Source organism: Lygodium microphyllum, chromosome 25, assembly GCF_053477565.2.
Source record: "Lygodium microphyllum isolate KBCC chromosome 25, Lygodium_microphyllum_v1.1.10, whole genome shotgun sequence".
NCBI classification, from domain to species: domain Eukaryota; kingdom Viridiplantae; phylum Streptophyta; class Polypodiopsida; order Schizaeales; family Lygodiaceae; genus Lygodium; species Lygodium microphyllum.
In genome coordinates this window covers 48,530,382-48,536,891 of record NC_141159.1, presented here as the reverse complement: position 1 = coordinate 48,536,891, position 6,510 = coordinate 48,530,382, and positions in this window count along the sequence as shown.

The window sequence follows — 6,510 nt, the reverse complement described above, 5'->3', positions numbered from 1 at the left end:
GGTCTTCCAATAGTTAAAGTTGTTGCCATCCAACTTGTCAATGTTAAAGATGGCACTATCCGTGGAAGCATTAAAGCACTTGCCATCATGACTACAAAATAAAGAAAGAATTGGTTGTTGTAATAATAGTAAAATAGCCCCAAAATTGAGCAAAAAATGAATGAAATAGGAGGAGGACAACTCAATCTATTGCTTCCACAAAGTAGAAGCACTGGAGTGCCTGAAATAAGCGTCTACTCTTAGTAAAATAGCTCAAAACTAAATTTCAGCAAGGCTTTCTATTAAACTGCAATAGTAAATGCTAAGTCAATTGCAAAAAAATGTCTAAGATAAGATGCTCCCATTGCCAAGGAAGTCCAGATGGTAACATGATGACTTACAATGCAAGTACCTGTATCCAAGAAAGACCATGCAACTCCAAGTACCAAATATTGCGAGAGAATCCAAAAGTGTTTGATACACATGCATCCCAAGCAAAGGGGTAAACAAGTGCATAAGGTAACTATGTATAAGAGATCTCCAAGCAACATTGAGATCTATCAAATTGCAACCAACTCACTGCTCATGAATAGTGTCAGAATAGTGAAGCTAAGTACATAATGAAAAATGTGTCCATGACTAACAACCCATTTGATAGGAGGAAGTACTATACAATCAAATATCAAAATAGAGATGAACCCATAGTGATCAATGACTACAAGGACAAGCTTTGCATAAACCAATGAGGATATTGAGAGATCACATAGCTCCAAAGGCTAAGCTCTGCAACAAAAATTGAAAGCACTCCCATTGGAAGCAAACTAGAGTATTGAGAACCCAAGCAAGCTCAATGCATACACATCATAACAACTGAAAGCCCAATGATGCCAAGTAATACATTTGGAAGCATATAAATGACATAAATATCTAAGCTCATAAATAGTGGATCATTGACCAATGAAACCTCTACCAAATACGAATGTTAGGGAGCTCAAAATAGAAGCTCAAAGCTGAAATAAGAGCATATCCAAATCCCCAAGCATTAATACATCATCCAATATTAGACTATTAGTGAATAAGCATAAAAGAAGCATCAATTTTCAAATGTTTGTTGTCCCAAACTATGAACAACATGTCCACAACTATGAACCAATGATGATCATCTCTACCTTGAATAGGGCCCAACACGGAGTCTAATATGCTAGGAACAATGCCCAATAGCTAAGCAATGAGCAGCAGGAGTGCTAGGAGCAAGAGACTAATGCAATGGATGCAGAGAAGCCCCTAAAATTGCATCACAATTTTTAGGTTGGTGCCCTAGGGCCTACCCTATTGTGTTTGACCCAAGAGTCACTTGGAAATGGACAAAATGACCTCTTAGAGGTGGGAAAGAAAATGAAGAAGGTGAGGAGCTAATGTGTACCTCACACAAATGAAGACATGGCTACCATGGAAGATCGATTCAAGCTCTCTTTTAGAGCTGAAGTAGAATGGTTGAAGCTTCTCAAACACTCACTTTTATACTAGTTGAAAGGGTGAGCAAGAGTGAGAGTGAGAAGAGCACAAGCAAAAGCAAGTGCTATGGCTATGGAGGTTTGAACTCAAGAGAGCAAGACCAGTATGTGGAAACTCCAACAGTCATAGTGTGATATGCCTTCCCTTTATTATTCCATAGTAAGGAATAAAAATAAAGATGATAGTGATGGGTGGTTGGCATTGTAGTGTACATCTGTGCACATCTAGAATGCAAGCAATCTAGGTTGATGAAGAATGGTTAATACATCCCCACTAGAAAGCTTGGGTTGGTGTATTGTCTTCTTTTTCATGCAAGCCCAAAATCCACATGAATACAAAGTATAAATGTTTTCAAGCTAGGTAAGGCTTCCCAGCACTCTCTTAAAAAATAAATAAATCATGGCGCATATAAGAATGCTCTAGTTTAATATGCACCATATAGCTTGTCATTCCCTGTGGCTACATGCAAAAATGTGTCGTGTTATGGGTGGGGGGGGGGACGGCACGTCGCGACATGGTGTGGTGTGTGTTGAGGGGGGAAGGGGGGGGCAAATTTTGGAGGTGGGGGGAGGGCGCGTCGCGACATGGTGTGGTGTGTTTTGGGGGGGGGGGGGGGGGGGGGGGCGTCACGTCGTGTCGTGTCATGGGGGGGGGGGGCATCGCGACATGTTGTGGTGTGTGTTGAGGGGGGAAGGGGGGGGCCGAATTTTGGAGGTGGGGGGGAGGGCATGTCATGTCATGGGGGGGGGGGGGCGTCGCGACATGTTGTGGTGTGTGTTGTAAATAAGTTAGCAGTATAGGAGCCTCCTTTGATGCCCAACACTCTTTACAGAAGTCCCCATGGTGACGAAGATCCCTTTCCTAATCAGATTTATCCTTGAAATATTGATGAGATAGGCCAACAAATGTAGTCTTATTGCCCATCTTTAAGGGAGAGTACAACCAAGACCCTAACCTTCATGTAGCCGAGTTCATGCTAGCATGTGTAGCCAACAATGCCATAACCCCCAAGCATTGGTTGGTGATATTCTCTACTACTTTCAAAGGCACGATGTTTCAGTGGTATGAGAGACAAGCAACATGAACTTTTGGCACATATGGGACTTGGCCTTTCTCACTAAATTCAGGTCTGAAGGTTTTGAAGAGTGGATGCAAGAGGAGTTCATGAACTTAAGTCAGTCCTTTGGTGAATAGGTGGAAGCATATGTCTCTAGAATGGAATCCATACTGAAGAGATGGACCAACCATCACTTGGATAAAGACATCTAGAAGGAAGTTTTTCTTAGAGGCCTACAACCAAAAGTTTGTAAGTTTGTAGAATTGACAAGACCATTCAACTTGCAAGTTGCAGTGGAAGGTGCAAGACTGTATGATGAAGTTGAAGCAAGACTGTTGATGACCTCAGGAAGAGGAGTGTTATCTCCTCCCATGCCAATAATGGTATACCCACTGAATGCAATCCCAAGACTGTTCCCTACCCCTATCCTCAGATGCAAATAGTACCATAGTATAGTGCATTGAATCCACAATGGCGGTAGACCACAGTACCTCAAATGATGGTTCAACCACAACAATAGTGGTTTCAAACAATTTCCCCAATGGTGACTCAACAACAGCAGGGAAATTCCACCAAACTGGAACCAATAACCACCAGCCTCATAGGAGCTCTGAATCAAAATCAGAACAAGAGGACCCTTTGGATCAACCCGACCAGTCTATGCAATGATTATGGAGGCTTCACAAAATCCTACTACAACTACTCCATGAGGCAAAAATTTGAAGGACTATTTGTCCAATTCAGTTGTTAGCATTAAGAAAGAATTGATGGATGTGATTACACAACAGTTGTAACACTGAAGGTGAATACCGCCAACATATCTAGTCCTACAAGAGGTGGAAGAGATGAGATGCAATCTAATACATGGTACAGAAGGTGCCATCAGGCAAGACATTTAGCCACCGAATGTATCTAAAAACCAACTATCCCTGGAACCTTTTGTTCGTACTATTTAAGGAAGAACCATACAGAATATATTTGCTCTTTGAAAAAGGAGATGTATGAAAGAAGGAAGAAAGATGAAGAAGGAAGATTCAACTTGTTGGAATCTAAGATGATCACCTAGGATATATAACCAAAGCTTAGAGAGTTTGATCCTAATTTTGGCCCAAGGAGGTTTCCCTCTTAGAGTTACAAAGGATGACAATCGAGATCATAAGTTGAGTGTTACAGATGTGGAGAAAAGGGACATATCTCACCGAATTGCCCAAACCCTAAAAGGTCCATGGACTAAAAATCCTTATATAGTTAATGCAAAGGAGAAGGCCACACTACAAAAGATGATCCTAGTCTAGCTCCTATGAAAGCCAACACCACTGACAACCAACAGAAGACCCGAGAACCTACCTCCAACTTGATAGAATTGGAAGTTACTACAATAAAGTGTGCCACGATAAGAGAACCCATAGCTCCAAAATAGAATGTAGCCTCTGCCAAAATGGTGAAGTTCAATCTTCCAAAAGAGAAATAGAATAGTACATTACAGAGCAGTCCAACACTACAAAAGGATACATAGACAAGACTAGAGGTCCAAGAGATAGAGAATAAAAAAAAACCCCCAATGATATAAGAAGTGCAGATGTTGCCATTTCTAGAAGAAATAGGAAAGATAAAAGTGGATGTTGCACCATTCCCTAGCCAATTGGAGAAGCTCATGGATCCTATCAAAGAGTATGACTTGCTCAAAGACCTAGATACCTTCAAATCAAACCTAACATTTCGACAATTGTTGATGCTATCTTCTAGCTACCAAAATAAATTTAAAAGCATACTGACAAGAAGAGGAGGCCCAAAGATCACTCCGACAAAACTACCCTAGTCCAACAAAGCCCTATAGCATGTGAAAGAAGTGGATGTTGCTAACACCTTCCTAGATCTCGGTACTCTAGAGATTGTTATTTGGATTGAAGGATGTTTTATAGTGAATACATTAATTGATGGAAGTTTATCAGTGAACATAATGACAGATGTGATAATGAAGGATCTAGGCTTGCAAGGTATGCAACCTACATAATGGCTTATAAGATTGGTAGATCAAAGCAGAATTAAGCCTTTAGACATGCTCTCATATGTGAAGACAAACCTGGCAGGAAGAGACTATTCGTTGACCTATCTCGTAGTGAAACCTAATTCCTACAGGACCTTATATCCTTTGCTACTGGGAATACCATGGCTTTTTGAAGCAAGAGCACATACATATTGCTTTAAGGGAACCGTAACCCTAGGCAAAGGACCCAAGAAAGTGGTACAAAATTTGTATGGCTCACAAAAAGGTAATGGATCCACCTCCATTGAAGTCTTAACAGACTCCTCCAATGAAATAACGGATGGCACATTTAGGAGATGAAGAAGCTATTAAACATATCTTTCCTAAGAAAATAGAGGCACATTCTCTAACAGTGGGCATTATAAGTCAACTCCTAAAAGAAGTAAAGTCCTTGTCGATGGGTGAATATTTGTTGCTTGAACTAGAAGTGATTTTTGAAATCACCTTTGACAGTGAGATAAATGCATGGATGTACTGTTCTCCTTATTACATGGCCATAGCAAAGCCAAAGACATAAGCAGAGCCAGAGACTGTAGTAGTTCCAGATACATAAGTAGAAGCATAGGATACAACAAATAATATGTTCTTCTCTTACAAAGCCCCTACAGAGATAGAGATCAAGTCTAAAGAAGACTATGATGACAATGCAAAAGAAGATTATGAAAGTGAATTGGAAGAATCTATCTAGATTGAAGAGGATACAAATGAGTGCGAAGTCCCAGAGGCTACAGAAGTTGAAGATCCCATGTTGTTAGATAGAATGACTCTAGTACTCTTTGGATTGGTTAATGAGTCATAACATATGCAAAATATCTTTAAGAAATGGATTAAGAAGAATAATCAATAGTGGCCCTTGTCACTCAAATCTACCTTTCTCAAGAAAGAACAATGGCAATGTACCTTGCCAACAACCACCAATTTGGTAGCCCAAGTAGAACCTAGAGGGTTCTTGTTATGTGATGTTCCTAGAGGCATCCTTAGAAGATGAGTCCTCAAGTCAAGAGATAATGAACCCTCCTATAAAATCCAAAACAACCCTGATACCCTTTCAACATCCCAAGGAGCAAGCCTTTCCCTCGTGGAAAGAGGAACTAGGTTCTAGTGGAGCATCAAAAGAGGAGATCACTCCCTTGAAATAGTCAAATCTGTACCCAGAAGCAGTCCATGGGACCCTTATCCGCAAAGTGGAAGGTGAAAATCAATTAACTTTCGTGGATGTTGATAGTACTGAAAGTCACCTAGAGGAAGCACAATGGATGCACGCTAGAGATTTAAATGCTTTCCCCACTCTGTTAGCTCCACATTGAGCTAATAGCAATTGATGTCAATTGCTATCCCACCTTGGGGGTATGATGCCAGGAGGCATATTCCATGGTGGATTCCGTGAGGTTTTACGGTGGATTCCGTAAACTTAGATGACCGGGGCTCATACACAAAGTGGATTCTTTGTGCGAGAAGTTGATGGGGACGCCTGTCCTTTTCGGGCGTTTCATTAATTTAGTGTGTACATGGGTGATTCCACAAAATACATATTAAATTAATAAACGTTTATGAGTTTAGAGTGGGCACTCGTAATAAATTAAGGTTAGGATTTATTTCTAACCAGTTGATTTATTTATGTAGCTGAAAACTGCTAGGTATTCACTTTTGTCGGTTTAATTGTATTATTTTACTAACGATTGTGAATGCTTCAGTTGATGTGTAGAGATAGCAGCAGTGGTGGAGGAAAGCATTGGAGTCTAGCGAGTATTCGACTTATGGATTATATTTTGATAGGCGCCACGGCTATATTTTGTTATGTCTATTGAGGCATCGATTATTTATTATTATTTTGTATGCGCCTATGCGCACAGATATGTTATTTCTATTTGGACATTGAGATTGGGCGTGCCAGACTCTATGGGAACCATCC